This window comes from Danio aesculapii, chromosome 13 (assembly GCF_903798145.1).
Source record: "Danio aesculapii chromosome 13, fDanAes4.1, whole genome shotgun sequence".
In the NCBI taxonomy this organism is placed as follows: Eukaryota; Metazoa; Chordata; class Actinopteri; order Cypriniformes; family Danionidae; genus Danio; species Danio aesculapii.
Window position 1 is genome coordinate 18,476,205 of NC_079447.1, and position 20,440 is coordinate 18,496,644.

The window sequence follows — 20,440 nt, forward strand, 5'->3', positions numbered from 1 at the left end:
AATCAAACAAGAAGGAATAATTGAGAGGATAATTTTCATTTTTGAGTGAACTATCCCTTTAAGGATTACAGCGCAACCCCTAACTACCACTGAGCTGTATCCACTTGCCAGCAAGAACTAATGAATGGAGTTCATTTGATGCAGACACCTAAATGGGGCATCTTTTATCTCTATGTATATCACAAACATATAATTTTGGTTTCTTGCATTAAACAGATCGAATAGAATCATCAATTAAACAAAAAAACTATAAAACTGATTACAATATAATACAACATAGCTTGTATCCAATATACAATAAAGCTAATGTTCCACATAAAATGTATACCAGCGTGCACCATATTGTTTCTTTCTTGGACTTAAAAATCCATAAAAAGAGTTTAAAATGATCTTAGCAGCATTGCCATTTTATTTATCCATTCTCCTTCACTGATTTCCATACTGTACCCCTTCTCCTCTCTTCATTCCTCTGCATATTCTAATTGATTTCCTGACAGACGAGGCCCAGATAAGAGCTGGAAGAGGATAATGGAGAAAAGCCAAGGTGCAAACACTCACTCTCTCTCTCACTGTCTCTCCATCCTTCTGCTCCTCGTGGCTATCAGAGTCTCTGATCTCAGGAGTCTCGTGACCCATTGTTGAGCATGAATCCCCTTCAAGGACTGAATACAGCAGAAACACAAAGCCAGGGCTGTTACAAACATCACTGCTGTCCTACCTGTCTCTCACACTGGACCTGAATGAATGAAACACACCGAGAGAAACCAATTAATCTGCCCGAGAGTCCTCACGGCAGATGGAGATCGCCTTTGTGCCGCTTCCTCAAATAAATGAAATATCAACAATATGCACCTGCCTATCATCTGTACAAATTCATTTTGTTGCAAAACAGTATGCAGTTATTTCCTCTGTGGAGCACAAACTGAGATTTTGTTTTCTTAAGGGTTCAAGCATGTAGCGCTGAAACCCTACTGCAATTTGATTGGGCAGAACAGATGATAAAAGTTGAGAGGGATGGTAGTGCCCACCCTGTCTACAACTTCACCGCAATCAGTTTAACAATCAGTTGAAAATTAGCATGCAGTGTTTTTGTCCAAGGTGCCAAGATTTTCTATGAAAACAATAATGTATATATAATAACATGGCCTTCATGTGAGCAATGATATTTGAGCACCCTCACTCACTATCCTTCAGCTTGGTCCCTGATTCATCAGGGGTCACCACAGCGAAATGAACCACTAATTGTTCTGGAATATGTTGTATGAGGTGGATGCAACCAAGCACTGGGAAACACCCATGCGCTCTCTCATTCACATAGACATTAATTCACTACGGTTAATGTAGTTTATTCAATTCAGCTGTGCAGCATGTCTTCGAACTGTGTTTGAGAACTCAGTGGAAACCCACATGAACACAGAAGGAGAACATGCAAACCCCACACAGAAATGCCTCCTGGTCCAGCCGGGACTCAAACCAGTGATCTTCTTGTTGTGAGGCGACAGTGTTAACTATCATGCCATCCTAATTTGAGCACCTATTAAACAAGATTCACAAAGGCAAAACTTGGTGTGCATGTTTGACTCATAGTCCTAAAGGCCACCCAGGTTCATTATGTATACCTACACCTGCATACATTTCTGGACAGCATGAAAACGTCCCAGGAGGTAGGTCCTTTTTGCAGTTTTTGTTTTCGCAAAGCCATCAGAAGCCGTTGTGTTCACTTTTTCAGATTACAAATTTCTCTCACGAATGCTATTCGGGCATGCTGTTCTCATGTAAATCCACCAGAGGCCGCTGTTGACTGACGGACCGACCAACCAATCCTCACCCAGCCCATTCACTGAACCCAACCAATAGTGTTTTGAAAAGCACAGATTGACCGGCCCACCACCGTCCCTAAACCCAATCGAAAGTGTATTCAAAAGCAACCCAGAAAAAAAGCTGATTTTACCACGTTTTTAGATCTTACCACGTTTTGACCCTGTTATTCACTTGTTTATTTAATTTTTTGCCTTTTGTTTTACCTGACCATTCTTCACTGGACTCAAACCCCGTCATTGCGGTCAACTCCTCTATGCGTCGCAAGTTCGCAGACGTACGCGGTGAGCCACTGGGCAAACTGGTAACAGCGGAAAAGCTGTCCACACAGAGGTAAGCGGTCAAAAGCTAGAGTGAAAAGAAACAGAAGCAGTCGGCGGCACTATATCGGCCCGTAGCTTTGATTTTAAAGACGAAATGCAGCCATAAGTAGCTCTGGCTACATAATCTGTGCTCTCCAGAAATGTATACAGAGTGCGTTTTCACAATGAGCCTGTGTTGCCTATTGGTCTGTTAACAATAAACATGTAATAACACTGACACGCACTATGGAGTTGTATGCCTCATACAGTATATCACATAGTGTTTCATACACAAAATATTCATATGTTAGATGTTTAGATGCATACCAAATATCATAATAAAGCCTAATCACAATGGGCATGATTAAGGTAACAACACGGAGATTGTAATAAAAACCACAGCAGAGGTTCAGGCCACAGCTAGAATGATAAAGATGTAAAGAAACATATTGTTGGGATCACTTTCAGAATTGTTTTTCCCAGCTAATAAATGAAAAAAAAAAAACACTGACAGGCAGTCAGAATCCATTTAAATAGAAGAGGAGCTATTTGGCGCTATGGTTGGATAAAATTATTTAGTTTGGATAGTGCAAGCTAAATTCTCTTATAGAGAAGATTACGGGTCTTCATCAAATTGTAAATGGTTTGAATTTCTGGGTAGTAAAAATAATTAGACACTTTATTTTGATTTATTTTTATTTTGAACTGAAGTTACATTGCATCTACATGCCAACTAATTCTCATTAGATTATAAGTAGACTGTTAGATTGGGGTTATGGTTAGCGTGATTCGACATGTACTTGCAAAGTTTCTTATAGTCAGTTAAATGTCTGTTGAAGGAGCAGTATCAGCAGATATTAAGCAGACAGTCTACTAATCAAATGGAGCATCAAAAAAAGGTGTTACCAGGGGCGCTGCTAGGGGGGGAAAGTTAGGACGATTTTAAGGGCCCATTCTTTTAGGGGGCCCCCAGAGACATTTTCAAGGGCCCGCATAACAATAACAATTGAGTCTCAAGTCTGCTGACATGGCGAGCTGCTGGACAAACTGGTAACAGTGGGAAAGCCGTCTGCATGGAAAAAGCGTAAAAAAGAATGGCGTCCTACCACCCCATAGCATTCATATTAAAATGAAATGCAGCCATACGTACTTCTGGCTACATAATTCTGGATCTATAGTAATGTATATAGGGCTACATTTTCAAAATGAGCCAATTAATGCTAAAATAATACTGATTTATGCAATATTTTTATTTTTATGTGATGTTTGGATAAATATGAACTGTTGCTGTAAAAAACTGTACGTAATATTTATGGAATTACAGGGAGAAACAGGCAACTAAAATTATTTTGCCATACAAACAAAGTTGACAACCCAGCAATCACATCATTTAAAAAAACAAACATGAAATAAATGAAAATCTGCTTACAACTGGTGTGTATCACACTGTTTACTTTGATATATTACATTAAAAGCTTGTCAGATTCGCCACTGAGCATCCAATTAAATTCCGATCTTTTGTGCATTCCCTCTGCTTCTTCCACTAACTCCTCTGGCCTAAGTTGGGAGGTTTGTATCTTGCACACCAGGATATATTTCCATTAGTTTAGCATGTGTTATCTTGGCATTTCATTTCTAAACGTGAAATCTAGTGACATCAAAGTCCGCCTCTGCCCTCTCTATTCCCTGTTACAGAGCCTCTCCCTGTTTAATGGCTGAGTGAGCCATTCTCAGATCCTTCCAGAACAATCCACATCGCCGCTGCGCTTTGAACTGGTGAGTTGCTTCCACGCCTTTGATTTACGTGGCGAAGGCAATCTGAAAGCCCATGGGAGACATGCTCGATTGGGTGGCTTAGTGTGGGTGATCTCATGCATACATACGAATATGCATGGTCTAACGCATAAAGAAAGCCGGGCGCGTGGACATAATGTCCACATATGGCAGGACAGACACCCTTTCGCTTCAGGACACACAATCTCCTTCATGCTGACAGAGTCTGTTTGTGCTTGATCATCATCTCTGGCCAATGTAACACCGCATATCATGAATATATGGATTTGGTTTAATCTTCATCTAACTGCTCGTTCAGTGAAAGATCTATATGAGAATAAACATTAGTTATTATGCAGAAGAGTATTTATGCTTAAAACACTTTATAAGAAGTATAACACAATATGGCCACTACTCATTTACTAACATCTGCTTTTTAAGCAAATTAGGTAGAACTAATGAATGGAGTTCATATATTTATTATTCATGAGCCTGGGTGATATGGTTTACAGCTTGTTCCTTCTAATTTTCTGATGTTTTTGTTTTGATTGTACAAAAATGTTTTTGTACATTAACATAATATAAACAACAAAAATAAATTGTTTTTTTTTATTATTATTTGCTTGGTTTTTAACACCATGTCACTTAATTTTTCACGTCTGAGAAAATGTCAACCCAGGCTCATTCTGAAAATGTACCTGGAGAAATACAAATACGTCCCAGGAGCTACGCTCTTTTGCAGTTTTTGCGAATCCACCAGAGGCCGCTTTGTACACTTTTTGAGATCTTTAATCTCTCGAGTGCCATTCACGCCTGCTGTTCTTGCGTAAATCCACCACAGGGTGCTGTCGACTGACTGACTGACCTATCGACCAACCCACCCTCCTCAACCCACACCAATAGTGTTTTCAAAAACACCAATTGACCCACCCATCCACTTCCCAAAACACAACTGACAGTTTAAAAAAGCAATCAAGAAAAGAAAAGCCCTTGTCTGATTTTTACCACGTTTTCAGGTTTTGCCACATACTTACCCTGTTATTTACTTGTTTACTTATTTATTTTTTGGCTTCAGTTTTTGTCTTCCCCGCTTTCTGGAATGGTCCTTCGCCGGACCCCGTTATTGTGCTCAACTCCTCTCTGAATCTCAAGTCCACCAATGTACACAGTGAGCTACTGGACAAACTGGTAGAAGCCATCCATACGGAGGTAATTGGTCAGCTGGTAAGTGCGAAAAAAGATGCCATCATACCGCCCCGTAGCGTTTGTTTTAAATGTGAAATGCAGCCCTACGTATTTCTGGCTACATAATTCGCGATCTTCAGAAATGTTGATAGAGCTACGTTTTCAGAATGAGTCTATGTTGCAAAATGTGCAGTCATTATTGCAAAATCAAACCAAACAAAATGATTTGTTTCACCCTGACTAACTTTAATTTCTAATAATGACAGAAAGTAATTGTGTGATAAATACTTAGTATTATCTTGCCTCACAAGGGAAAACCTAGAAAAAAAATAGCATGAAACAAATCTTGGTAACAGTTTAAATAATGGTCCTTTAGTAAATCTTACTTAACGGATTTACTAACATGAACAAACTATTAGTAATACATTTATTACAGTATCTATGTTAACATTAGTTAATGTTATTTAATTTAAATAATATCAGTTCATATCAGTTCACATTAACCCATGGTGAATTAACTAATTAAACATTCACCAATTTAAGATTTATAATTTTGGATTTTAATAATGCATTAGTTGTGTTTAACTATGATTAATAAATGCTTTACAAGATTATTCATATTTAGGTAATAATAGTAAATACATTAACAAATGGAACATAAAGTGTAACTCAAATCTTTTAATGAAATTAAAAAATGGCTAAACACAAGATCTATGAAACTAGCATAGCTGTCTCAGACATTAGTCAATTACAGTTTGGCATCACTAAATAAAAATGACTAAGCACGGAATTTAGTGATTAACCAGTCAGAATCAAATATTTACAAGAGTGATGTAAAAAGTGTACAAGCTAATGTAGAAGTAGTATAAAGTATGAATACATTAGTATGGAATTTTACAATCATGTTCTTTTTTGTTTAATTTCAGTGTTGTCTAGTCTTTTTTTTTGCTTGCGTTTGTTTCTGTATCATCGGTTTATGTTTTTATATTACTTACAATAACCTCTCAGAAACACGTGAACAATTTTAAAAAGGCTTTCTTTGCCATTAGTGATTACATAAAAATGCCTTTGACCCACCAATATTGCTAAAAGATGTGCAGGTATCATGAGAAGAACTGGAATTTCCTTGATTTAACAGTAGTTTTCCGCAATTCTTAGGTTTATGATTATTACATGGTTGGCTGGTTTTGTTCACCTTTGCCTTGTTTAGTTTCTTGTTAATCTGTGTTTCGGAACTGAACAGAAATTAAACTAATACAGGCAAAACAATAAACTACAAATCAAATATCTACAGAGCAGAACATAAAGTCAAGCAAGAAGCAAGAAGTAGTGTTTCAGTATACATCCAAGCCAACTCAATAAAATGTCAAATTCATCCTCTGAGCATAATAGACCAACATTAAAAGACTGGATGCTAACTGTCCCAACAAGAACAGCTAAAAGCAAAAAGGCAAGCAATCAAGCACTAAATTAAGTTTTATCGAAAATCTAAAAATAATTATTTCAGATATAAAACAACACAAGCTCCGAATAAAAACAACAGAAGTCAGCAAAAAGACCCAATCGGGAGAGAAAAACAATTGCATGTGCAGACGTGCCACTGAAAGTGATGCCTGCTCTGGATCATCCATCACAGATAAATGGCAGATGGCTGGGAAAGGACGTGCACTAACATCATCACGGTGGAAATGCAGCGAGAGCTTTACCTGCTGCTAATCCACTTAGTCAAAGACAAAGCTGTTTTAATCCATCCTTCTCTCCTTCGCTCTCTCTCTCCCTCTGTTGTGTGATGGACAGAGTAAAGCCTCCCAGCAGGACAAAGATGAAGGCAGAAAGAGCTTACTCTGCATATTTCTGTTACTGACACAAGCTTAAATCGTCTTCTCACTCCTTCACACTGATTTTAATGAGCCGCAACAGAACGTATTGATTCCAAAGGATTAATACTTCAGGGTTATCTGTTTATCCACACTTTGTGGAAAGAAATAATAATACATTAAAATAAGTCATTAATATTTGGAATGAAGACTGTAAAGCACCCAAGTTTGTTTGTGGCCAGGCAGATATGTCAATAGATAAACTAAAAAACTAATAAAAGAGAAAAAAAATGGATTATTCAAACTGATTATTCATATTTAGACTAAAGTTCGTTCTCGAATTTGATTGGCCAGTGGAGCTGCTTCACAGATTGTATAACGCCATCTGCAGCAACTCACTAGAAAGTGACTAATACTACTGCTTTTGCATTTAAAAATGTATTTTATGTTTATTTTAGGTGAGAATGTGGTTGTTTTGAATACTGTTTTCAAATATGTTTTTTTATTTTAGAATCTCAGTGTTTATTTTAAAATGTTTTTCACTGATTTCAGAGGCGGCAGCAGTCATTCACTGCTCATTAACCCATTTAGAACAGCTTTACCTCGGCCATCTTTTCTGGAACCTACTGCTGGCTCTAGCAGGTTGCAAACCGAATGTGCCGCTCAGCGCAGCGACAAAGTGTGCACCCCAGAAGTGAACATTCGCATGTTATTTAAAATGAAACTATTCAGATGCTGCTCTGTGGCGCGGCAGAAATATGAACAGTTTCCTGAGTTGTAGCTAGGCGCCGTGGACAGCCGCCGACTTGCAGCACTGAAGTGCGTACCCTGATAGAAATCTATGTTTAGAATTCTAAAATGCATGGTGCTGCATGGCGCGACGCATCCTTTGTGCAACCTGCTTCTGATGTGTGTCTCTGGTTAAATAAATAAATAAATAAATAAATAAATATATATATATATATATATATATATATATATATATATATATATATATATATATATATATATAATGTATGTATTGTTAAATAAATATTTAGATTTTCTGTGAGAATGTGTGTGTGTGGTGACTTCAGTGTTTATATTGTTATGCCTTTAGATGATGAAAAAAAGACTGTGTTTATGAATGAATGTTGAGTTACTTCATTAAATTTAATAGTTTATTGTTTATGTAAAGTATCAATTATCTATGAGACAGACAGACAGAGGCTGAGCTTGTGATTCTTCAGATTATCCTCAAAATAAAACAATAATTTTAATGTCCACTGTGGAGAGTGATCTTTCTTGCGGTACATATTTTTCATGGTATATTCAACAAACTATTGCTCAAAAAATTTCAATAAATCATTATGTTAAAAAAAATCTAGAGATTAACCAATAGCAAACGACAATGACCTAACAATCAATGAATTCCTAATAGACAAAATCAAGTCACACCCTTCACAACAAAACTTTCCAACAAGACAGTACCCTAAGCACACAATTAAAATAACGAAGAAGTGGCTTCACAACAACTTTATACTCACAACATGACTGTTCTTGAATGGCCCAGCCAGAGCCCTGACTTAAACCCTATTGAGCATCTCTGGGAAGACCTGAAAATGGCTGTCCACCAACATTTACTGTACCATTGTTACGGCCACACAAAGAAGACAATGGAGGTTAAGACTTTAGAGTATTTTCTCAAACGAAACAGCAACAAATGATTGTGAAGCAAGTAAGTGTTAAAGCAAAGTTATGTATGTTGTGTCCAGTTCAGTGATAACACCACACACACACACTTTAAAGACACTTTCCTTGAGCAGGCTGTTTGTATCCATGGAAGAGCACAGGAGATAACAGGGTTTACAGGAGAGCCGATGAGGAAGACCATCTGACGTTGATTCCAGCCGGTGAGTGACTGGAGAAGGTGAGATTATATAGGGAGTGTGTGATTAGGGTAACAGGTATGGGCTGTTAGTATTTAGGTGAAGGTTCATATGAGTGGTGTGTGGTAGTTGGTGATTGGCTGAGGTGGTTGGGACTGGGGGAACGAGCCGAGGGTGTGACAACCATCCAACCTGACAGAACTGGAGATGATCTGCAAGAAGGAATGGCGAAGGATCCCCAAGTCCAGGTGTGAAAAACTTGTTGCATCTTTCCCAAAAAGACTCAAAAGGGTGCTTCTAATGAATACTGAGCAAACGGTCTGAATACTTAGGACCATGTGATATTCAGTTTTTCTTTTTAATAAATCTGCAAAAAATGTTCTTCTGTCAGTATGGGGTACTGTGTGTACATTAATGAGAAAATTAAATGATTTTAGCAAATGGCTGCAATATAAAAAATAGAGTGACAAATTTAAGGGGGTGTGAATACTTTCGGTATTTAATTCAATTCATCTTTCTTTTTTATGTATGCCACAACAGAGAAAACTATTGCACCTTGTCAGTTTTAATTATTGCTCATTCATTCACATTATTTGGATTATATGAGCACATTCCGTAGGGTTTATGTTAGGAGCTGCATTAAGGAAAAAAGGCTCAGGGTTTCTGTAAATCGAACAAGGCATTGTTTTTATGAGAGCAATGTCCTCAAGGACTTTGTGTTGAAAACAAAACATAACATTCAATAAAAAGAGAAGGACACACTTAACTCTGTCATCTGCAATGTTCACCGCAGTGAAATGATAGCAGATCTAATAAACTAATTCCCTGGTTGTAAATAAGCTCGTGGCAGGTTAGAAAAGCCTCATCCAGCTGTCTATACAGACTACATTTCATGATTTGTATGATTTTTTAATAAAACAGACTAATATAAATATGTTCATCATCAGTCATAGCTATTCAGAAGACTTGGATTAAATTGCTTGATTTATGTGAATTCATTTCTTCTTTTATTATTATTTATTATCATTTATTGTATTATTGTTTCAGTATTATTATTTTCGTAGCTGTATTACCGTCCATTTAATATTTTCAACCACCAGAATTTTGGATGAACAGACTATCAATGGAGGAGCATAAAAATGTATGCACTCAAGTTTAATCATTTAGATTTTTGTGCACTAAAAATATGTTTTAACAATGGATATGTAATAATTCCTTACATTTATATTGCGCTTTTCTGGACACTCAGAGCACTTTACACATATTTAGGGGGAATCTCCTCATCCACCACCAGTGTGCAGCATCCACCTGAATGATGCGACGGCAGCCATATTGCGCCAGACCGCACACCACACACCAGCTGAATGGTGGAGAGTAGACAGAGTGATGAAGTCAATTATGACATGTGGATGGTTAGGAGGCCATGATGGACAGAGGCCAGTGGGCAAATTTGGCCAGGATGCTAGGGTTAAACCCCTACTCTCTTTAGAAGGACATCTTGGGATTTTTAATGACCACAGAGAGTCAAGACCTTGGTTCAACGTCTCATCCAAAAGACAGCACTCACTGAGCAGTATAGAGTCCCTATCAACATACTGGGGCATTAGGACCCACACAGACCGCAGGTTGAGCGCCCCCTGCTTGTCTCTCTAACACTGCTTCTGGCAGCAACCTAGCTTTTCCATGTGGTCTCCCATCCATGTACTGACTGGGTGCAGCCCTGCTTAGCTTCAGTGGGCGACCATGTGAGAGTTGCACATATATACAGTATGCTATATATGCATATAAATAATATGGAATTTTTTTAAAACATATTTATTTTGTCTTATTTTTATACTAATATTTTTCTACTTATTTATACTAATATTTACTTATTTATAATATTTACTTATTTACACTAAATATTATACTAATATTTTTCTATTCTACTTTTTTTACTAATATCTATGTAATTAGCAAGATACTAGTATTTAGCTGCAATTTAAAGACTTATCGAGGTTATTGTGTTAACAATTACAGTTACAGTTATTAACAGTTACAGTTATTGGATAACATTGTTTTCTTTTGTGGAAAATCAGAAACATGTTAATAATGTTGACCTTTACATTTTTTAAAGGATTTTTTTAATGTATAGAATTATACTGTGAAAATGTCCATGGTCTGTTAAATATCACTTAAGAAATATTTCAAAAGGAATAAACATTTCGCAGTAGGGCTATTAATTTCGACTTTACCCATATGAGTCTGTACTATTAAAATGTATAAAGCTACATGCACAAGCAACCATGCATCCATTCCAGTAAGTGTCTGTTGCTCAGTAGACTCAGAAAGCAGTGCTCTGTTGCCAGGCAGCCTTCAGAGAATTGATCACGAAATCACGAGGGAGTGAGGAGACTGATCTATCTATCAGAGATCTCAGCCTCCATTAAGGACTCGGAATTAATGAGCATCAGATGGAGCACTTCCCATTTGAAACAGACTATAATACTTGTTTAACAGAGGGAAAGAAAGTTTGGGAGCACCATTTCTCTGATTAAAAGCCACCATACTTTTGATTACAAATCTAATTAAGAGAAGAGATTAAAGAAACGGTGCACTCAGAGATTAAAAACAACTTGTCCTCACTCTGTGTCATTCTAAACCTGCACTCTAAAAATATCTGTCCATTTGAGTTCTATCTGTGATGGAACACGCGCCACTACTTCATTCTTTTCCCAAATGATGCATCGTACTATGATTGCTCATCCACGAGTTATGTCGCTGTTTGGAAAATGCACCCCAGAATGGAGAAAACCCTGAAGTAAAAAAACGAAGGCCCATGAAGCCAATATCAGTAATAAACTACTGCATGCAAATACTTTTTTGTTAATTTTGGCACAGGGGTTGCAACTGGAAGATCAAGGTCCCATAACTGGAAAATGTGCAGAAATGACATACACATACACACACACACACATAAAAAAAATATGTATTGTTTTCTCTTTTTTGGTAATGAAATTTGTGATTTATTCATAGATGTTTTCTGCAAGTAAATTTAGAAAGGAAACATAGTAAGAAAATGTCATGTTGTTCAAAGCTTATGATACGTTGACTTTTTTTTGCTCCTTGCCACTGTCGCCACTGACTTTCTTGGTTTGAGACTTGTGGAGCAGCGCATCAATGGATTTGCTCTTCAGTGTTTGGACTTTCAGCAGTGAAAATTAAACCACACTGAACTGAACTAAACTGAACTTCAACTCTGAAAACTGGACTGACACAGTTTAAATTTACAGGAACTTCAATGTGAAGCTGCTTTGACACAATCTACATTGTAACAGTGCTATAGAAATAAAGATGAATTGAACTTTCATTTGTCTTTGGAAAACAAATTTGTTTAATGAAACCTGGGAGATTTCTGTTACTCTATCAAATACCTATTCACTCTGAGTTGTATGTGTTTTTTCATATATATAAATATATAAACAAGATGGTCATAAAATCAGGAATAACTAGACCTTTTACATGAGAAGTTACATGAGACTTCTTTTTATTTTGCTCTTTGCCATTTTTTCTGCATTTGTTTCACAAAGGAAAGAGAATTAACTTTGGAAGGACATGTAAATAATAACACCCATTCTGAGCCACTTTTTTAAAGCAGTATGAATGTCAGTTAAAAAAAAACATGAATGGTGTGTCCTGTGGAAACAGTGGCTCTCAACACACTGTCCTTGTCAGCTCAGAAGGGAAGCAGGTGTGACTGCCTCACTCTTCCAAAGCTCCTGACAGAGAGAGAGAGAGAGAGAGAGAGAGAGAGAGAAAGAGAGAGAGAGAGGAAGAGATCATTTAGAGCCAGAAACGCTTGCTGAATACTGAGATGCAGCAGAAGAATCGGCTATACTGCTTGTGGATGCTGAGGTGCCCTTTCGAGTTGAAGGGATCTGCCAAGTGAAATGCACTGCCAATGTGTCAGGAGAAGCCCTGAATACCGAGACAGGAAATCAGCTCTAGAAGACGAGCAGCGACCTTGATTACTGAATGCTCTGACAAGCAACGCCTGCATTTTACAATGGGGCTCATAATAATGCTTTACAGTGCTTTGATATTATTGCTGCTTCAGTGTATGTATACACAGTTGGTGAAATTGATGGATTCCGTTAGGCTTTTTGTTCATATTTTAATGATACAGTATAGAGTAATATTCTCAACCAGACTTCTCAAAGACTCAACCAAGATTTTGTTTTGATCTAACCAGACTAAGTAGATGAAAACTGGACTGGAGTAGATGAAACCATTGTTTGATTTGTGTAGGGAGGTTTGGTTTTAAGAGGGATTCATAACAGTGTATTACATGTGTTATTTTTGTTCCAATTAGGCGTTTACTTTAGTGCTGTCCAGGGGCGATTTTAGGATTTTTATTTTAGGGGGCTCAGCCCTAAAATAGGCCTAGCAACGTCCATGGTGCTGTCAAGTGATTATTCACTTCTAAAATGATTATTTGTATTTACATTCACATAATGAGTACACAAACATTATGTAAATATTACATTATGTTTTGTTCCTGATAGTGAAAAAGTTCAAGTTGCTCCAGGGTTGGCCAGCCCAGTCACAAACGTGAACATTATTGATGTCTGGGGTAAGATGAAGGAGGAGGCATTCAAGATGAATCCAAAGATGGAGATGGAGATGAAGATGAAACGTAAGGATTGTTGAGGAACTCTGGGGGTCCTGCAAGAACACTTTCTTTGTCATTCCAGATGACTTTATTAATAAGTTATTTGAGTCATTGCAGAGATGTATGAATGCATTAAATAATTAAAAACCAGGGCATGGTCATATTTTATTTTGGAAAAATAAGCATAACCTATAGAGGCCTTTCATATAAGCCACTTAAGATTATAATATAATAAGCATGACATGTCATATGTGTATAAATGTGGTTAATTAAGTGCTGCTAATATGTAACTTTTTCTGGTAGACTCCAAAAAAGGGGTCAGAGCCTGGCCATTAAAAAGGTAGCTTTTTGCACTTACATATATATACTTCAGTGTTGGACTGTCTATTTTTTGGGCCACTGTAAATAAAGTTGCAGAGTAAGCCATAATTGATTTTTTCCATCATACAGACATTTTTCAGGTATCCAACCAAGCTGGCTGTGCTTGCTTTGTCACATTTTCCATTCTACTCTATAAGGAACTCTCTCAAGTACACTTGAACTAATACTTTAACCCTAAGAGTCCATCAATGCGCTACTAATTCTGTTGAAATAAATGTGCAAAGTTATATTTAACAGTCTAAAACATACCTTGTGTAATTACAATTTACATTTTTACATTTTTTTGTATTTAATTATAATACATTTGATATGGTACTGATAAGACAGACAACATTTACAAATATATTTTTATAAATTAGTTATGCTGACATTGAAACATGATGAGATCTAAAAATATAGTAAATGGTGTGTAGTATGGTATGTGTTAACCACAAAAGCTATACACTAACTGCTCAAATGAACATTAGCTTTAAAATGATGATGGATATGTAGAATTATGATAAATACAGTTACTTATTTTAAAGTTAGTTTACTATTTAAGCATTTACATGGTTGAAAGAACAAGAAAGCATCTCTGTGGATTATTATCTCTAATCATACACTAATTTCCAATACAAAGTAGATACAGTTTAACATATTATAAATATAACTGTGGCGGACAACTAGTGAATACTTTCTTAAAGATGAATTAGAAAATTAACTCCCATAAACAGCAAAAAAAAAATTTATATTTATTATAAACTGCATTATGTATTCTGTTTTATTATCTGCAATAAAAACTGCATATCCTTGTTCATAAAGCCAAACATTTAAATATACTACATATAAAACATATCAATGGAACATATAAAGAGACAACTGATGCTGTGTGTATACGTTTTTTGAATTAAAGTGGTTTGCTATGAAGAAAGTTTGCTACCGTTTTATAAATATGTCATTGATTTATAGAATGGATACAATGTACTGCACACACATTTTGGTCACACTTTACAATAAGGTTCATTAGTTAATGTTAATTAATGCATTTACTAACATGAACAATACATTTACTACAGTATTTGTTCATGTTAGTTAACGTTAGTTAATGAAAATACAGTTGTTCATTGTTAGTTCATGTTAACGCACGGTGTATTAACTAGTATTAACTAATATTAACAAATATGGACTTGGATGTTAATAATGAATTAGTAAATGTTCAATTATGATTAATAAATGCTGTACAAGTGTTGTTCATGATTAGTTCATGTTAGTAAATGCATTAACTAATGAACCTTATTGTAAAGTGTTACCCACTTTTTTAGAATGTTTAGCTTGAACAAAGTTTCTCTATTTGTTTTTTGTTGTTGTCAATGACCAAAAAAATAATAAAATAAGAGGAACACGTAAAAAAAGTTACCAACTTTATCAAGCTGTAATAAACTTTATCAAGCCGTTGTAACAAACAATTTAATCTTTGCATTTAAAATGAGCAAATGACACCTAATAACAGTTGTCATAAGCATGCATAAAATCTCATGCACATTCATGAAGTGTGATGCCTTGATTATGTCTTTGGACTGTGAGGGTAACCAGAGCACCCGGAGGAAACCCATGCCAACACAGAAAAATTGTTTATAATACAGGGTCAAAAAAAAAAGACATTTCTAATTTAAAACAGGGTTTGCAATGATGTCTGTCTGCCGAACACACACAAACATACTGTATACTTTTTAGACATTTTGTCCACTTTCAAAAAAGTACCAGTGAACATATTTTACCTGAGTGAAGCTGAAGTTCTGCAAAGTTCTTAGGGCCACTTTCTGCTGGATCAGCTGATATTTTCTCTGCATTGCTGTCTGGCGTTTTGGAAAAAAATCTCTGCTCTCAGCGTCTCTGCCCACACCATCTGCAGTTTAAGGCATTCAGTTAAACCAAAGTCATTCATTCATGCTTTTACAACCATGTCATTCGGAACTTTTCATTTATGAATAGAAACTACAAATAAAAAAAGCATAGTACTAAAAACATTTACTAATGCATTATTAAAATCCAAATTTATGTTTATTAACATTAGTTAATGCAATCCGAGCTAACAATAAACAATAGCACTTTCCTTGATGGGGTGTTCATAAGACTGTCATGAAACCTTTATTATCATGATATTGATGACACGTCATGAACGTGTGGGCGATGCGGTGGTGCAGTAGGGTGGCAAGAAGGTTGCTGGTTCGAGCCTCGGCTGGGTCAGTTGGCATTTCTGTGAGGAGTTTGCATGTTTCCCCCCGTGCTCGTGTGGGTTTCCTCCGGGTGCTCTGGTTTCCCCCACAAGTCTAAAGACATGCGGTACAGGTGAATTGGGTAAGCTAAAATTGTCCGTAGTGTATGTGTGTGAATTAGAGGGTTTCCCAGTGATGGGTTGCAGTTGGAAGGGCATCCGATGCGTAAAACATATGCTGGATAAGTTGGCGCTTCATTCTGCTGTGGTGACCCCAGATTAATAAAGGGACTAAGCCGAAAACAAAATGAATGAACCAATGAACAACTTTATTACAATTAACTAACATTAACAAAGATGAATAAACACCACAGTAAATTTATAGTTGAGTGTTTGTTTATGTTAGTTAATGTATTTAGTATGATCATCCGTACAATTTAGCATGACTTGTTTATTCCCCTAATGACTGTTTGGTTTAGGGGTGGGGGTGGGTGCCACACATCCTTTTAAAAATCGGGCATTTTCCTATGAATTAGCCACTAAACTGACAAAAACGTAAAATAGTTATATCTTCTATTGGCAATTCGTAACTTTTTGATTTAGTGACTAATTCATATGAAATCGTACGATCTTATTCCTACAATTTAGTATGATTTGCTTATCCCCAATGATGGTTGGGTTTAAGGGTGGGGTTGGGTGCCATGGCTTCTTTTAAGAATAATACATTTTCCTACGAATTAGCTACTAAACTGACAGAACATAAAATAGATATCTTCTATTGTCAACATAATCTCATGGCAATTTGTAACTTTTTGATTTAGTGGCTAATTCGTATAGAATCATATGATCTCATTCATACAATTTAGTACAATTTGCTTATCCTCCAATGACGGTTGGGGGTGGGGTTGGACGCCATGCCTGCTTTTTAAAATTGTACATTTTCCTACGAATTAGCCTCTAAACTGATAAAACGTAAAAGAGTTATCTTCTATTGCCAATGCTATCTCACAGCAATTCGTAACTTTTTGATTTAGTAGCTAATTCATATTAAATCGTAAAATCTCATTCGTACAATTTAGTATGATTTGCTTATCCCCCAATGACGTTGGGTTTAGGGGTGGGGTTGGTTGCCATGCCTCCTTTTAAAAATAATAAATTTTCCTACGATTAAGCCTCTAAACTGATAAAACGTAAAATAGTTATCATTTATTGTCAACGCTATCTCACAGCAATTTGTAACTTTTTGGTTTAGTGGTTAATTCGTATGAAATCGTTTGATCTCATTCATACAATTCAGCACGATTTGCTTATCCCCCAGTGACGATTGGATTTCAGGGTGGGGTTGGGTGCCATGCCTCCTTTTAAAAATCATATATTTTCCTACGAATTAGCCTCTAAATTGACAAAATGTAAAATAGTTATCTTCTACTGCCAACGCTATTTCAAGGCAATTTGCAACTTTTTAATTGAGTGGCTAATTTGTATGAAATCGTACAATCTCATTCATACAATTTAGTACGATTTGCTTATCCCCGATGACGGTTAGGTTTGTGGGTGGAGTTGGGTGCCACGCCTCCTTTTAAAAATCATACATTTTCATACAAATTAGCCTCTAAAGTGACAAAACATAAAATACTTAAGTTACCTTGTGAGATCAGACTGCTATTGTTGCAAATATTGCCATTATTCAGTTCAATACATACACCCAAGCATCAGTCTAGTCTCCTTTATAATTCTTTTATGAGGCGAAGCCATTAAATGTCACGTGACACATCACATTCTGTCTGTGTTGCATTTACTTCTGAGAAGCAGGTGTATTTTTTCTCCTTTTGTCTTTTGCAGACATCAGTCTCTTGACCCCCTCACCCTCATCTCTCCACCGGGTCACTCATTCTCCTTCATCACAGCCTTTGTATTGATGTGTGATGCGAAGTGTCAAGCTATTCATTTCATGTTTCTTACACTGAGGAGTGATGCGTCTCAGCTTTACACGTCAGCATGCTACAAAAGTGTGTGTGTGTTGAAGGGGGGATCTGGCACAAGGCATGACAGGCTATGATCTAATATTCCCATCATTTTAATGAGATGTTGATAACAAGAAAGCAGATCCATCCCGTCTCCCACACTCCTGTAATTGAGCGCTGTGGATCCCTGTCCCTGCTCCGTTCTCATAGGACTCCAATACAGCCGCACTATAATAATGACCTGAAGGCAACACAGATTTAATGGCGCTTGAGAACATTGTGTAATCTGGTTAAGGAAGGCAGAGATATATGTCACGATTTTATATTCTCAAGTCTGAGTCATTATATAAATGTTACAATGCATGGCGTAGAACGATTCAGAAGAGTATGCTAGTAATTTGACAAAGTCTTGGGCGATGCAAAGGCTGAGGTTGACAGAAAAACAGAATAAAGGCAAGCCTTTGAAAAGTTTGAAAAGACCAAATTAGATTTCGCACTCAATGTCTGTGTCATGTCCATTGTTACAACACAAAAACAGTTCTTCCTTCATAATTATTCATATCGGCTACTGGATAGATTATTGTGGCATCTCTCTGGTGAGAAAATGGGTCACTGAGTTTGCTGTTCCATACAAACCAATGTAGGAGTCCAAATTGGTGTTAAAACAGATTTCTAAATCTATTGACAACAATGTGGTATTTTCAACAGGGCCTTTTTTATCATTATGACTGGCTTATTTCTTTTTAATATCCTAAAATGAAAAATAGATATCATAACGGTTAGAGATGCACCAATGAGTTTTCAGCAAGTGGTTTAACAAGATTAAAAATATCAGAAAATATGCATATAAAATAACAGTACAAAACTATTCAGATATAATAATCATTAAAACATTTCATAAGCATATTTAATCTTTGGATTTCTGTGAAGAAAACAATTACAAAAAGTTAAAAGTTGTACTTTTTTAGTGTTGCAATTTGAGGAAATCTGTAATGCTCATTTTAATATAATAATAATAATAATAATAATAATAATGTTTTTAAACAATTATAAAATTAATTTGAAAATCTCTTATGCTAATAAAATATATAACAAGCATATTTTTGTTAGCATATTTTGTGAATTATAGCTCTTCAGAAAACAATATTTTATATCATACAATAATTATTATTATATTATAGAAAATCAGAATATGCAAAAATCGGCATTGGCAGGCCACACTTACCAAAAAAATAAAATAAAATAAAATTGCAATAGGTGCACAAAGTAAAAAAATACCCTAGAATTTACAGTAACTTACTGGCAATTTTGGTTGCCAGTAAAGGCTGATTTATACTGCTGCGTCAAGCGTATGGTCTGGCGCAGCCTTTGTGCGGTCACATAGCCCTCGCTATGGCTGACGCCGACACTGACACACACCTCTCAAAAACTGTACACATCGCAATGCCATGTAGCCCAATGGAGTGATTGTTTACAAGTGTCAAATCCTGTGAAGGAACTCCAGATGGAAATTTTTGTTTTTTGTTTACCTTATGCTTAAAGTTGTTGCACGTCTGCTGGTTCCCACCTCTGAATAAGCGAGTTTGAGCAACTTGTACATTAAGGTAGCGTTCAGAAAAAACAAAACACCCACAAAGAAACTCGACACAAAGTAACATAAAAACATACTGCCAGCTAGCATTTCGGAAGTGCTATTGCAGAGCAACACAAAGAGCACACAAAGGTATAAATGCACGACTACGTGCAAGTAAGGCACCGTGGGTCATGCCGATCCCTTGATGCAGAAGTATAAATCAGTATATTTATACATTACAATTGTAATTACTAATTTACCAACACAGGCTCACTGTGAATACTTACCCCTGTCTATATTTCTGGAGAGTGCGAATTACGTAGCCAGAGGTACATACTGTATGGCTGCATTTCCTCTTTAAAACGAAGACTATGGGGCAGTATGATGCTGCCGATAGCTTCTGTTCCTTTTAGCGCTACCAGCTGACCATTCACCTCCTTACGGACGGCTTTTCCGGTGTTACCAGTTTGCCTAGTAGCTCGATGGACTTGGGACACATTGCTGAGTTGACTGCGACGACAGGGTTTGAGTCCAGTGAAGAACGATTCTAGAAACAGGTAAAACAAAAGCAAAAAAGTAAATAAACAGGCTGAAAATGTAGTAAAAAAAAAAAATCACACGACCGCGACTGCTTTTCTTTTTCTAGATTACTTTTGGAAACACTATCGGTTGGGTGTAGGGAAGGGGGTGGGTGGGTCAGTCAGTCAGTCAGTCTGTTGACAGCAAGCTGGCCTGGTCGGCTGAAGTGTATATTGTAACCTCCGGTGGATTTATGCAAAAAGAGGATGCGCAAGAGAAATTTAAGATCATCAAAAAGCGTACACAGCAGCCTCTGGTGGATTTGCAAAAACAAAAACTGTGAGCAGACGTACCTCCAGTTATGTATTTCGATGTCCCCAGAAATGTAGACCTGT